The sequence below is a fragment of the Drosophila santomea genome, chromosome 3L, assembly GCF_016746245.2.
Source record: "Drosophila santomea strain STO CAGO 1482 chromosome 3L, Prin_Dsan_1.1, whole genome shotgun sequence".
Classification (NCBI taxonomy): Eukaryota; Metazoa; Arthropoda; class Insecta; order Diptera; family Drosophilidae; genus Drosophila; species Drosophila santomea.
Window position 1 is genome coordinate 22,042,341 of NC_053018.2, and position 15,512 is coordinate 22,057,852.

At 40.5% G+C, this 15,512-nt stretch overlaps 1 protein-coding gene and 1 non-coding gene across 2 annotated transcripts in view; one reads left to right on the forward strand and one right to left on the reverse strand.

Annotated features, from left to right (window-relative positions):
- The window catches only part of LOC120449495 (poly(rC)-binding protein 3), an 89,711-nt gene that overhangs the window by 4,201 nt on the left and 69,998 nt on the right, over positions 1-15,512 (forward strand). The gene's annotated exons all lie outside the window — the stretch shown is intronic.
- Trnac-gca lies at positions 6,621-6,692 on the reverse strand. Its single transcript has one exon. It is a non-coding gene; the product is annotated as a tRNA-Cys (tRNA).

Genomic DNA, 15,512 nt, shown 5'->3' on the forward strand with positions numbered 1-15,512 from the left:
CACTGTTCATCCGCAACTGTCGCTCTAGGATTCCGCCAATGCTCCGAGTTCCCCGGATCCGCGAGTTCACGACTTGCAGCCCCCAGGTCCCCAGATCCGATTCAGCAAACCCCCTTTGTGGAGCATCCGGGGCGCTCCCAAATGAACGCGTTGGCAGTGTTTAAAGTTTGTTACTCGAAATGCATTTTATATGGCCCGTTAGCCGTTACAGTTGTGTTTGCATTGGCCCGTGGGTATTCATTAAAGTAGAGGGATCCGCACGTGGTAAGTGACTGGAGCCCGCCCAGCTTTAAGCTGACAATATTCTGGGACTGCCAGGCGAACGGACGGACGGACGGAAGAAGAGGAGTTCGCTGTGGCGGGGCAGTGTTGGCGTGGAAAAGCTAAAGGAATTAAGGAAATGTGCGTCGCGCACTGGTTGAGTATGGATGTGTTGGGTTGGTGCTGGGGAAGGGACGGGGGCGGTGGAGGACGAGAGGATTGGATAGGGAGCCGCGGGAGTGGCTGGATTATGGCGAATGGCCTGGGAGTTCTGGGACTGTGACCTGGAGCTGTATGGGAGGCGAACGGACGGACGGAAGAAGAGGAGTTCGCTGTGGCGGGGCACGCCAAGTTAGTTTGGCGTTGGAAAAAAGCTAAAAAGGAAATTAAAGGAAAATGTTGCGTCGCAGCACTGGTTTGAGTAATGGATGTGTTGGGTTGGTGCTTTGGAAGGGAACGGGGACACGGTGGAGCGACGAATGGATTTGGATAGACAGCCCAGACGCCTGGAGTTGGCTTATTACATGGGCCAACTGCTCTGCGTGTGAGTGTGCTGGCCAAAAACTTATTAGACAGTCGGAAATTGAATATTGTTCCTGCCAAATTGTTAAATGTTTGTCCTGGTCTCCTCTCTGTCATGTTGATGTTTCCTGTTTTGGCTTGATTCCATCTCCTCCAGGCATACTTTGTCCTTCATGTGTGCGGTTTCATCTCTATCTACCCGCTACATCCGACTTTCAAATTGTTTTGTTATACCTCGTATGGGGGTAAGTAATTAGAGCAATGTTCACATGTGCAGCCAAAGTTTCCGATGTTCTGTTGATAAAGTTCGTCTGGGGCTCTTGGCCAAAGTGCGAAAAGTGTTGGAATTAGCACACAGTGCAGGGAAGCATGATGTAATGATATAGGGCTAAGGGGTATTATCCCGATGAATCGGGATCTTTGCTGATTTCGGAGGTTTCTACGCACAAAACTTTAATTAACTAGCTTGGTGTAGTGTTTTATGCAGGTGCTTGGCACAAAAATCGAAACGTTTAAGACAAACTATGAAATTGAGTATATACCATTGCAGTAATTCAATGCAATGGGCTTGCACAGCTGACAATTACAATTTTTATTAAACTTTGTGAAAATACCATTTAAAACATATAGCGTGTGCAAATTATTAATTAATGTTAATTATTTTGCATATTTAATAAATTTCTTACATTGAATCACAACCCCCTTAAAAAGCCATTTAAATTGTAACCCTAGAACGGGTCAATAATTTGGCTAATATATTTGTCAAATATCGATATTATTGATATAGTTTGTGCAATTTAATACAGCTAGGATTTGTATTTGCGCATTTAATTAGACACACATCGCTTTAACCACCTTATTGTATTGAATAGTTCTGCTTAAGTTTTGCAGATACATATCAACATGTATTTATAATAGCTAAATGCAAAATGTGCATGCGTATTTTATCTTACCTATTTATACCCGTTACTCGTAGAGTAAAAGGGTATACTAGATTCGTTGAAAAGTATGTAACAGGCACAAGGAAGCGTTTCCGACCATATAAAGTATATATATTCTTGATCAGGATCAATAGCCGAGTCGATCTGGCCATGTCCGTCTGTCCGTCTGTCCGCCTGTCCGTCTGTCCGTATGAACGTCGAGATCTTAGGAACTACAAAAGCTAGAAAGTTGAGATTAAGCATGCAGACTCCCAAGACATAGAAGCAGCGCAAGTTTGTAGCTTCATGTCGCCCCGCCCACTCTAACGCCCACATACCGCCCAAGGCTGCCACGCCCACACTTTTGAAAAATGTTTTGATATTTTTTCATTTTTGTATTAGTCTTGTAAATTTCTAACGATTTGCAAAAACACTTTTTGCCACGGCCACTCTAACGCCCACAAACCGCCAAAAACTGTCAGTGTTGAAAACACTCTCCCGCACTTCTACTAGCTGAGTAACGGGTATCAGATAGTCGGGAAACTCGACTATAGCAGTCTCTCTTGTTTATTTTGCAATCTGATGTAATTTTGCTTTAAATTAAAAAGTCAGTCTTTGTTGGCATGACGCATAAGTCCTCTGCGAGGATAAATATAAACACTCCTAAAAGCCGCAGTCGCTTCATTAGTTACATTGGGGGCCTGGTAAGCTCATTAGCGTAATGCAAGTAACAATGTTGTCATTTCGCCACGGTTGCATGACGATCCCGAGGTGTCAGGGGACACGTTGCGTATACGCAACGTGTGCACTGCAGGCAGGGGTTCCAAGGAAGCGGCTGCTTAAATTGTAAGTAAACCATGGAAACCACAGTTTGCCCGAGAGCTCCCCGGAGCTGCCAGCCCACTCATCTGGAGCTTATTAAAGCCCTTCCGTTGCAGACGCTTTCAAAGCGATTTCCTGCCCCATACCTCTCAGTTTTCTCCAGCTATCCATCTATCTATCTATTTTCTCGTCTGTGTCTCTGTCTTAATGCCTCTTGAGTGCTTCGCTTGGTTGGGCTTAAACTCTTTGCTGGCATTTCACCGCTGCAGCAGTTTGCAATTTCACTCCCCGCCACCTCGAAGTTTCTGTATATCCTTCACCCATAGACCCCAACCAGCAGCCAAAAATCTCCCTATTCCCTGCAACTTTGCCACTTTGCATTTGCTACACCCACACACTCACAGAAAAACTCAAAATTGAACTTCAATCTTCCTCCTCGTGCAACAACAACAGCACAAAACACAAACGCATGTAAATTGGCCAATTTTGTATAGCACCCCAACCTCCTCTGGCATAGACACGCCTCCCGCCCCCTTTTGCCATCCCGCTGGCTAGTACGTCTGCTTGGCATTTGGGCACTGCAAGAAAAAAATTGTGAATGATTAATTATGCTTTCGTAAATAACTTATTGACTTTTGTTAGGAGAGCCAACGATTTTGTAATGCCTACCCTATTCCCAAACAAGAGGGATCGCTATAGTCGAGTTCCCCGACTATCTGATACCCGTTACTCGGCATAAAAGTTTTTGGCAAATCGAGAAAAAATTTACAAGACTAACAAAAATGTGAAAAATTATCAAAACATTTTTCAAAGGTGGCGTGTTCAAAAGTTTTTGACAAATCGATAGAAGTTTACAATAGTATTAAAAAATGAAAAAATATCAAAACATTTTTCAAAAGTCTGGGCGTGGCAGCTTTCGGCGGTTTAATAAACTTGCGCTGCGTCTATGTCTTAATCTCAACTTTTTAGTTTTTTAGTTACTCGACGTTCATACGGACAGATAGACGGACATGGCCAGATTGACTCGGCTATTGATCATTATCAAGAATATATATACATATATGCTCGAAAACGCTTCCTTCTGCCAGTTACATACTTTTTAACGAATCTATTCTTCGAGTAACGGGTATGAAAATGCCTTCAAACTGATGTATTAAATAAGTGTGACTTGCAGTCAGTCATAGCAAATTTTGCTCTGTGCACATCAGTAGCAGCATCTGAAGCAGCGAAAAAATTGCATAAAAATCCTTTTCTTTTTGGTTTCTCCTTTTGATTTGTAACTGGCGCACTTTGGTGATTTCTCTTGGCCTCCACCTCAGGTTCCTCCGACTGGTTCTTCCAGCCCCTTGGCATTTTATTTGTTATTTGCTTGACAGCCGCTGAGCCCAGCTTCTCACAGAAACTGCATTTGTCCAAAAAATGCTGGAATGTGAAAATTGGCAATTAGAAAGCGTTTGCGTTTTTTAGAAGTAGAACAATGAATAGGGATTGAAAAGCTTTGAGAGCGTTCCTATGCCGACATTCGGATTCCGTGTGCTAAGGAATTTTCTCGTATTACTTATGTAAGTGTATCTATAATTCTCATTTAAAGCCCCAAAACGCAATTATCAATGCAGCATTAAATAATACAATTTATCCAATAAATTGAAATAACTATTAGAATATAAAACTCAAAGTCAAAAATAAAAACAAAAACCAAATTCTTTGGGATCAATCGCCTCTATTATAACAGGATTTCCTGTTACTCCTCGTGTCTTGGAGTCCAATAACTATACGCACTGAAGAACAAACCGGTTTCGATTTGCATTGCAATTCAGAATCCTGTCGCATCTTGAGCCGTGTTGGCAGCCTGAGCGGTAATTAAAAGTTGCGGTTTTTCTTCTCTGTTTTCATTTCTAGCGCAGACCACAACCAATCTCCATGGCGGAGATGTTCCGCATGGTGGCGAGGTAAAAGTTTTAATGAAGCTGCCGCCATGGGAACTGTGTCCCACACCTGAAATCGTTTTCGTTTTCGGTTGGCGAAAGCCATCAATCGGGAAATGGAAGCGACTGCCGCTAATCAAATTAGAATGCCAAAGCTCGAGCTACATGGCAACATAGCTGCCTACTGAGTTATGAGACAGCTACTTTCTGCGGTCAACCGAAGTTTGACGAAGGCAGCTTTCAGTGGTGCTGATATTACTTCGCATTAATTATTTGCACCCTCGACTGTGCCCGACCCGCCATAATATTTATTTAAAATTTTAATGAGGCGTTGCGAGTGAGTGGTCCCAGGAAACGGCTGCTGCTCCTCTAATACTTCCCTGCGGTTACCGTGACAAATCCCGGTTGGGACGGAGTCGACGTACACCATATTTGTGCGGTTCTGTAGCGCACTATACAATTCCGCATTCTCACACACACACACACACACAAGTAGTCCCAGGCGCAGAGATACAGATTCTTAGTTGCAAACATCGTTGCATACTTTTCGTTGCACTCGGACAAGGACACGGGACTTGTGATTGATGTGGACGACAATGGCACTCAGGGCTAAAAAGGTGGGCGGGCGGAAGGGAGCTTACATGCTCTTTACATGGCCATTAGATATATCATACGTATCTCCAGCCGAGGCTGCCAGAAAAATAAAGTTTCAAGCTTGATTTCTCCTCTTCGCTTTAGTAAGCTTTTCTGAGGGGATTTGTGTGCGTAATATATTTAAACTGATTTCAGCTTGATGCGTCAAGGGGAATAGTATCCTGAGCAGTATAAAAGCTAAGATATATAGAATTTTATGGCTGCTCTTGTGTCTACTTCTTACTGAAGATAAAAAGTGCCTTTTAAAGGTAAACTTCAACCTAAATATATACGCCTTATTTATACCAACTTATCACAAATTTTCATATTAATATTTTGTAATAAAAAAAAACAATTTTCCCTGATCTCCTTGTTTAAAGTATGTTTAAATTAAAATGGTTAATCACCATAAATTCTTTACTAAGCTAAGCTAAAGTATATTTATTTTAATTTTTTATTTTGATGAATACAATTTTGTTTTCCAATTCTTTCTATAACACATCCCGTTTATTGGCTAGTCATTTCGACCCGTGTTCTAAGCCAATTAGTGAGTTTTTTCGAAACTCAGAGATGATGCTCGGCACTTTTTCCTATTTGTATACTTTTTTCCCGTTTGCGTAGCCTTTAATTAATTTAACAATAATTTTGTGTGCTTTGGCCACGCAGGAAACATGCAGAAAATCAAAAATAATTACAGAAATAAATATATTCGTTTTGTTTTGCTGCTGTACTTGCAATTTTTGCATATTTTTGCGTAGCCATGTAAATGGCACGGGAAAATTGCTGAGAAGAAAATAAGCGAAAAATAAAAGCTGAGAAATCTCAGCTATAAATACACGACGTCAGCGAACGGCGACAAAGACAACTACACGCTGGCACTCCTAAGTGCCCCCTGATCCTACCGCACTTCCCGATACCGCTCCCACAAATTTGGAGGTGGGACGGATCGGATGGACGGAGCTTCTCCGCTCTATGCCAAATGCGGTGGCCTCAGTTATACAACAACGCTCGAGAGTCGTCACAGGGCTGGGGGCAACAACTCGGGTCTGTCCTCGACCATCTCTTCTGCCCACAGTGGGGCAGTACCAGGGATCTGCGTGTGCAGGAGCTCGGAGAATTATGTTGATGTTCCACGAGCCCAACATGTCGGATGACTGATTATTAAAAACTACCTATTACCAAGCTATGTTTATAAACGCCTTATGCCCTTGAGGAGTTGGAAATATACTCGTAGAAAAAACTTTGATGATAATAACTAAGAATTGGTTAAGTGAAAAGAGTAAATCCACTGTAATATCAACTGTACATAGCATTCTTTTTGAGTGCCACCCCTTAGTCGGTGGAGTATGTTTACGCAGCTCAGGCCAGAAGTGGTTCATGATGTCACGGCAATTTTAAGCATTTTAAGCTTCATTGGGCATGGAGAGCTTGCCACTGTAATAGTTGAGGCAATTGTGAATGTCCGTGAAAATCGTCTCCAGGAGGGTTCACAAAATTTCGCTGGGCAAACAAAAAAACGAGTATCCCTTAAAAAAGAAGGGGGCACCCGGATTTGAACCGGGGACCTCTCGATCTGCAGTCGAATGCTCTACCCCTGAGCTATACCCCCACTTGTGAAGTAGAACTTTAGTAGTATACAAGAAAAACTATGTAATGTTGCTCTCAAGCCTACGTTTTGATTTACTTTGAATTTCTTGTTAACTTGTCAATTCGTAATGATGTATTGACCCACCGAACTCTTATACAAATTTAGATTTCTTCATATATCTTCATATCAGCGTTACATGCCAGTAACAGTAACAGTAACAACTGAGCTTTTGTAAAAAACTATTTTTATTATGACATGCACGCCTTATTTTGTTCACCGCATTACCTTTTCTGAGGATGCAACCCTAGCAAATTTCTCTCTGTGTCGTGTCTGCATCTGAACCGCATATATGTTGTCTATATATTATGTACTAAATCTGTCGTTTTCCTTCAATATGTCAACGTTGTCGTGGTACTACCCCTACCTACCCCTTCCACTAACTCAGTCTCAGTCTGTTCTGCTTGCGTTGTCGTCGTCGCTGCTGAAATTTAATTAATGTGAAAATTTGCACAGACTCAGGCTATTTATAAGTTGTTGTAAGAGCTCGCCATGACATAGCCAAACCCCTGCCACTGCACCTTGGATCCTGCAGTGCCTCCGGTAAATGCCATGTGAAAATTGAAAATTGGGAATTTTCCCTGGAGAGCTAAGGACTAAACTTGGCTTTCTGCGAGCGAGTGAATATTTTTTGGGGCTTTTGGCTAATTTAAATATGCAAAATGTTGCATGGATTGATTTTCGCTTCTGTTTGAAAAAGGTTGCTCTCATTTCAGTGGGCGCCGTTGCAGTGGGTGTGTGAAAATCGGTATCGGGGAACGGGAAATGGAAAATGGATAGGTGTGCGTGCCAGCATCACAATCAAACACTTCAAAGTGAGCCTGAAAAGCCTCTGAACTCTGTCACTGCCAGGCGGCTCCTCTCGACACAATTTCGATCGACCTTTACCACGGTGTTGGTGTTCAGGTGTGCAGTCCCAGTTGCCTCGCAATCCTGTGGTGTGGGGTTTGGGGTGGAGTGTAATTGAATTTTGATTTAAAGTCCTTTGATATATCAGAAACAAAGTGAAGTCTTCGACTCACTTATGCCAGCAACAGAATGGACCTGGACCAACTTTGGTCAATTCAATTCAATTTGGATGCCTTTCCCCACCTTTGGGGCGCACATTTTACTCGAAAGTTAATGGATAAGTCCTCATTCTCTCCTCTAAAATCCAGAAAAACAAAACCCAAAACCAATAAAAATGTGTTGAAGTGAACGGTACAACACTGACTGCGATGTGTGGGCAAAGTTAAAAAGTTGTTGCAATAATTGATTTGTTGCAGATGTTTTGGTGCTTTGCCAGTTTTTGTCTGCATTTGCCAGGCATTTGCCAAACGGAATTCTTTCTTTAAATTCCCCCTATCTCTCCCTTTGTCTGTGCAGCCGTTTGCATTATTGCTATTATACAGTAATTACTTTGATTAAATGGCAAGTGGCTGTGGAGCCGACAAATTTAATTATAAGCTAGCCATTGGAATGGATATCGAATGGTTTTGATCTAGATGCTTAAAATTGTTACTATACTGGTTACTCTTGAAGTAAAGGAGTATTTTGGATTCGTATAAAGTATAAAAAAAGTAGCAGGACGCGGTTCTGACCCTGTAGGTTCAATTTTAACCACAGCTGCTGAATATCTCCGAGTTTTCCGCACTCTTCATAGTTGAACATTTTGTATATGCACTAATATCAATAAATCCATATAAAAACAAGAGAGAACGCTATAGTCGAGTTCCCCGACTATCTGATACCCGTTACTCAGCTAGTGGAAGTGCGGGAGAGAGTTTTCAACACTGACAGTTTTTGGCAATTGGTGGGCGTTAGGGTTGGCGTGGCAAAAAGTTTTTTGGCAAATCGATAGAAATTTACTAATACAAAAATGAAGAAATATCAAAACATTTTTCAAAAGTGTGGGCGTGGCAAAAAGTTTTTTGGCAAATCGTTAAAAATTTACAAGACCAATACAATAATGAAAAAATATAAAAACATTTTTCAAAAGTGTGGGCGTGGCAGCTTTGGGCGGTTTGTGGGCGTTAGAGTGTGCGTGTCAAAAAGTTTTTTGGCAAATTGATAGAAATTTACAAGACCAATTCAAAAATGAAAAACTATTAAATTATTTTTCAAAAATGTAGGCGTGGCAGTTTAAGGCGGTTTGTGGGTGTTAGAGTGGGCGTGGCAACATGAATCGACAAACTTGCGCTGCGTCTATGTCTCTGGAGTCTGTATGCTTAATCTCAACTTTTGAACTAGCTTTTGTAGTTCCTGAGATCTCGACGTTCATACGGACAGACAGACGGACAGACGGGCAGACGGACGGACAGACGGACGGACAGACGGACATGGCCGGATCGACTCGGCTATTGATCCTGATCAAGAATATATATACTTTATATGGTCGGAAACGCTTCCTTCTGCATGTTACACACTTTTCAACGAATCTAGTATACCCTTTTACTCTACGAGTAACGGAATAATTACCTTTTACTTACTCCGATCATTTAGTCCCTTGTCTCATTTTTATACCAGTTACTCTCTTTGTTAAGTGAGAACAACATGTTTCAAAATCAACAAGGGGCTATGCAGCCAGCTGACAATGAACGCTCGAACTACCGACTGCCAAGAAATTTTCTGATCGGGCATGAGAGTTTAAAAGGATTATAGGGCGCACCCCGGATAAAACAAAATAGCTCTTTTGTATTGGGATGTACAAATAAGGAAGCCCAGGAGAAATTCCAGAAATCCAGCTTAAGGGGAGAGCAGAAAAAGATACAGGAGGTGTCCCGCGCGATTTGTTGACTGAGAACACGAAAAATCGTGTGGTGTTCCAGGGAAAGTTTAGTGAATGGTTTTTATTGGAAAAACCCCTACAGTACGGAGAGGGAAAACCATCAAGACGGAGCCGCCGAGGTTGGCAGCACTGTTATTGATATCTCACCCGAAACACCCAGGTTTTTAAAACCAAATATCTTGGAGTCCAACTTATTTAAAATACATTATATAAAAATACAAGTTTAACCCTTTGTTAGTGAAATACTGCGTGCACCTTTTTCAATATTGAAGTAAGTAATATATGTCAAAATATTAGAAGAGAGTATTGTAAGTTGGTGAATAAACAACAGGTGTAATTCAACTGAAGGGAGTCGCCATTATGATGGAATATTCTAAAGACTCTAAATTTGTGGAACTTTTTTTCAAAACGACTACTCAGACGCCAACTATAGACAAATTTGTCTTATTTTTATTATTTGTCTTGCCAATTAAATAAAGACATTTTTGCCACATCCACTTTAACGTCCCATAATTTCTATAAATTAACCATTAAAAGGTTGAGTATTTTTTTATACCCGTTACTCGTAGAGTAAAAGGGTATACTAGATTCGTTGAAAAGTATGTAACAGGCAGAAGGAAGCGTTTCCGACCATATGAAGTATATATATTCTTGATCAGGATCAATAGCCGAGTCGATTTGGCCATGTCCGTCTGTCCGTCCGTATGAACGTCGAAATCTCAGGAACTAAAAAAGCTAGAAAGTTGAGATTAGGCATACAGACTCCAGGGACATAGACGCAGCGCAAGTTTGTCGAATCATGTTGCCACGCCCACTCTAACGCCCACAAACCGCCCAAAACTGCCACGCCAACACTTTTGAAAAATGTTTTGATATTTTTTCATTTTTGTATTAGTCTTGTAAATTTCTATCGATTTGCCCAAAAACTTTTTGCCACGCCCACTCTAACGCCCACAAACCGCCAAAAACTGTCAGTGTTGAAGACTCTCCTTCGCACTTCCACTGGCTGAGTAACGGGTATCAGATAGTCGGGGAACTCGACTGCAAATCTGCATCTCCTTTGTACTCTCACTAGCTGAGTAATGTGTATCTGATAGTTAGGAAGCTCGAAGTTCTATTGTTTTAAATGTTTCATACATACACAAATTGTTTGCATTGTTAAGACAAATACTTTACCCATCTATTATGGTTTGTACATTGGTAATCGTTTGCCATTATCTTCACAAGCTTTAGTCAAGCGCCCACTTCTTAAGTCCGAACCCGTACCGGACTTATTAAACCTCAACAATCTTGTTTCACAAGTTGCTCGAATTTAACCACATCAACGCTTAGCAGAAAAGTGATAAGGACCTTCATAATTGGCGTGCGCTAGCTGTGGCAACTCTGGTGGAAAACATTTGTTTTAATTTAAGCAGCCGGCAGCGCAAGCGAGGTATCTGGAATGGAACACATTTCCAAAGCCAACAAGCGTTTTACTTATGCGGTGGCTCAGCCACACCCATTTTTTGGGAATACTTTTCTGACTTTTCATTAACCGCTGGTGCAGTGCAAACAATTCCCCAACCCTTTTCGCCCGATTTCCTAGTCAAAATGTGTTTTCGAACAGAGCCAAAAATATGAGCAAATAATGAAAATAACGCCGAAAGCCCACCAAAAGCAGTGCTCAGATATTTTAATTAGAATCAAAGTAATTTGCATTCTAAACAGGAGATGGGAGATGGGAAAATGGGAGCAAGAAGTGTAAAGTGTGGGTAGGGGTAAAATGTGATGAGAAATATGCATGCACAAATTTATGTGAAATTGAAAAATTACCAATATAATTGGGAAAATACGAAACAGAAGGCTTTAATAAAAATTATTCCACATAAGGTTCATCGTTAACTTAATATTTTATATTAAACCTCCATGCTCTGAAAGTAATAAATACATGTTTTCTTAAAAGAAAAGAAATTTCGCTGTAGTTTATTGCCTCGACATTCAAATACCTCTTAGTCAGCGGCTAAGTCATGTCAATATTTTTGATATACTTTGAAATATCGATAGAAGTTGGTAAGAAAATTAATAATATCAAACAAAATTGCGGCTTTTGCAAAGCTTAGGGGTCACAAGAATCTGCATGCTTAAGCTTAAGGTTTCGTCTTTTATAGTTCCTTAGATCTCGTTGATAGATAAACGGAGATAATCAGATCGACTCGGCTAGTAATTATTCGTTCTTTCTATTATATACTTCTTTAAAGCATGTATTGTACTTTTTATTCTTCGAGTAACGGGTATAAAAATTGGTTTCTTAACGGTAGTAAGCCCGAAATATAATCGTTGGTGTTAAAACCGCCAAATGAGTTATGATTTAACAAAGGTACAGAACGCTTTTGGTTGATGATGTAAAAAGTTCATATATTTAATTTATATTAATAGTGTACAATGATAGACAACCAAAAACTAGAATTTTCTTCACATCCGTAGCTTTTAGAACAGTTGGAAAAACAAAAGATATCCTCGCCTAAAGAAAAGCATTTGGGGATGCCCTTAGATTAAAACTGACACTTAACTGCGATTATCACAAAAAAGCTTTTTAGCCATTTCAACTAACAGGCCCACAGGCATTCTGCAAATCTGAGGGGAAAGTGGGAAGATGAGCAAGTTGACATGGGGCAGGACATGCAAGGCAATCAGTCAATCACTCAGTTATTCCGTCACTCATTCACTCACTCATTCGGTTAGTCAGTTAGTCAATCAAAAGGGGACAAATCAGAAATCCCGGAGTTAAAGGTCGCTACACACCCGTCCTTAAATGCCCCAAAAGCGTTAAGTGTCCTGTGTTTTGTCCTCTGTTTATCCTTGTTTAGGAACGACAACAGCATCATCAAAGTGTCGGTTCCATCGAAAATTTAATTTCAATTCCGCTTTCTGCGCTAAAGGACATGCAAACTAAAACTGATTTCAAATGCAGCTGCTCAAACGGTAATCAAAACTCACCTGGGCAAGGGGAGGATATAACATTTAAAGGAACTTGATGGCATGTAACAGAGAAGTTGGCCAGCAACAAGACCCCTCAACTTGAGTGGCTGGTGACCAACTTTAAGTAGGAATTTGGAGATGGATGAGCGAAAGTGGGGAAGCTGATAGCTCTTAAATGTTTCTGAGGCGTCGAGATAGAATGAAAATTAAATAAGATATCAAGTTATCTAAACTAACAACTGTTTATTTAACTTTAGTATGCCTTCTGGATAAAGAATAATCCGTCATTTTATGTTATAAAATACGTTATATTATTTATGTTATATTATGGCATAAAATATGTGTATTTTATACCTATGTACAGCTACTAGTAAAACATTCTAAATTTTAATTGACAAATCAATTTACTTTTAAATGGTCAATGTCGCCCAGAAACTGTGTATCATTAAACGAAATGTTTTAATATTAATATAATAAACTAATTTGTGCGTGCTTATTTGTAAATTTTAAGACATAATATATAGTCTTAACTTTATCATCATATTTATTTATTCTCTGTTTTTCAAAAATTATGGTATCAGCGGATTTAAAAACACAGCCAAGCTCCTAATTTTGGTAAAAATGTATAAAGCAGTCCCCCAAATGTCCTTCACTTTTCTATGAATTTTAATTGACCGCTTTTGAAAGGATGAATGTCGCCCAGACCTAAACAATTTTAATGCCCAAAATATGACAAACTATGTAGATTGCTGGTTGCAAAAAGTGTCACAACAAATCCCGGTCAGACACTCCTCACGCCCATGCCCCATAAAAAAGCAAACTGAATTTTCACATCATTATAAAAACACAACCGTGAAAATTATCCGCTCAAGTGGAGCTGTCTGCGTGAAAGGAGCACAAAAAGCAGGAGCAGCAGGACCTGTCCAATTCCCAGCAAATGCTCCACCCCCTGCCCTCCTCCTAACTTATTCACTAAAGTGCTGGCCCAAAAGCATTTAGAGGCAAACTCTGCGACGCGTCAAATGCCTTACGGCAACTTTGTTGTAGTTCCCGTTCTTAGCCCCATTTTCTCGCTGTCTCTGCATTGCTCCATTCTGTGTGTTGGATGTAACACGGCAAATAAAAATTGAAAGCAAATGAGACAGGAGCGACAAAGACGGCCTGTCCGCCCATCCACGCATACACTGAGCAAAAAACTGCGTTTATTATACCCGTTACTCGTAGAGTAAAAGGGTATACTAGATTCGTTGAAAAGTATGTAACAGGCAGACGGAAGCGTTTCCGACCATATAAAGTATATATATTCTTGATCAGGGTCAATAGCCGAGTCGATTTGGCCATGTCCGTCTGTCCGTCCGTCTGTCCGTCGTGGGCGTTAGAGTGGGCGTGGCAAAAAGTTTTTTGGCAAATCAATAGAAATTTACAAGACTAATACAAAAATGAAAAATTATGAAAACAGTTTTCAAAAGTGCGGGCGTGGCAGTTTTAGGCGGTTTGTGGGCGTTAGAGTGGGCGTGGCAACATGAATCGACAAACTTGCGCTGATCTATGTCTCTGGAGTCCGTTTGCTTAATATCAACTTTCTAGCTTTTGTAGTTCCTGAGATCTCAGCGTTCATACGGACGGACAGACAGACGGACAGACAGACGGACAAACAGACGGACAGACAGACGGACAGACAGACGGACAGACAGACGGACAGACAGATGGACAGACAGACGGACAGACAGACGGACGGACAGACGGACATGGCCAGATGGACTCGGCTATTGATCCTGGTCAAGAATATATATACTTTATATGGTCGGAAACGCTTCCTTCTGTCTGTCACATACTTTTCAACGTATCTAGTATACCTTTTTTCTCTACGAGTAACGGGTATAATAAAATTTGTTCCATTTATCTTGGCAGATAAATGTTATTTTCTTGTTTCTCATAAAAATATGGTTATAAAATATATATCTAATTGATTTATAAAAACTACATCGTATGATTAATTCGCCTTGCTTCTGAATATAAAATGTTCTCAGTGCAGCGCGCCTCTTTACTCCCTGTGTCATTTGGGTCCTGTGCCTTGACAGTCTGCGCTAAAAACGTTGAGTGTCTTGTGGGTGGGAAGTAGAAGTGCTGCCCGGCTCCTAGTTAATGCGTGACAGAAACACCCCTGCAGCCGATCCTCCACCACTCCCTCTTCCCCATTTGCAAATTCAAATTTGATGGTGACTGTGGCTTCCGTACCCGCCCCGGCAAACCCTCCCCATCCCTCCTCTCCTCATCCAGTTCCGGATGTGAGGCAACAGCAGTGGAGTTTGTCTATGTCGTCCTCTGTGCCTCCTCGCCATACCGTCCCCATCACCCCTACCTGGCGGTATCCTGATCCTGACTCAGCCTGAAAGTTTAAGCGAATTAAATTATTTGCTTTTTAGATTTCAATATTTCCGCAGCTGAGATTTCAGTCAATATCCATGTAGAGACGAGCCCTGGAAATGTTTGACGATTCAGGGGCGGAGGCGTGACTGGTATAAATAGGGTTTTTATGACGTGTCTGTAATCATAAAAGGCTTTGGGGCAAGCACTGAACATTACTTGAATGTTTATTGAAACCCATTGTGAGAAACATTTTTGTAAGGAAATATTTCACAAGATATGGAAAGGGCGACCATTTAGATGTTTTAAAATTGTTTGTAAAAGGAAAAAAAACAAATTAAACAGAATCTACATTTTAGATGATACTGAGATGAAAAATGTGTATATAAGTACATCTGTGAATAATACTTATGCACACCATTTACATTCTAAGCCAAACCATAAATTACTGTTTTCGGCAATTCTTACTTAAAATGCAGATAGCTGTAACATTTATGATGTTAATTTTAATTTTAAGCCATAGAGAATGTCTCTAATAAACAAGAAAATCGTTTTTCTTTTCCATACCACCTAAGCATTGTTCTTAAAGTTTTTCCAAAGAATATTTAATTTTGTATTACTGAATAAAAATCACTTTCCAATTATTTTTTAACTATTAATTAAAAGGAAGTTTAAAAATTATTTAATTTGGT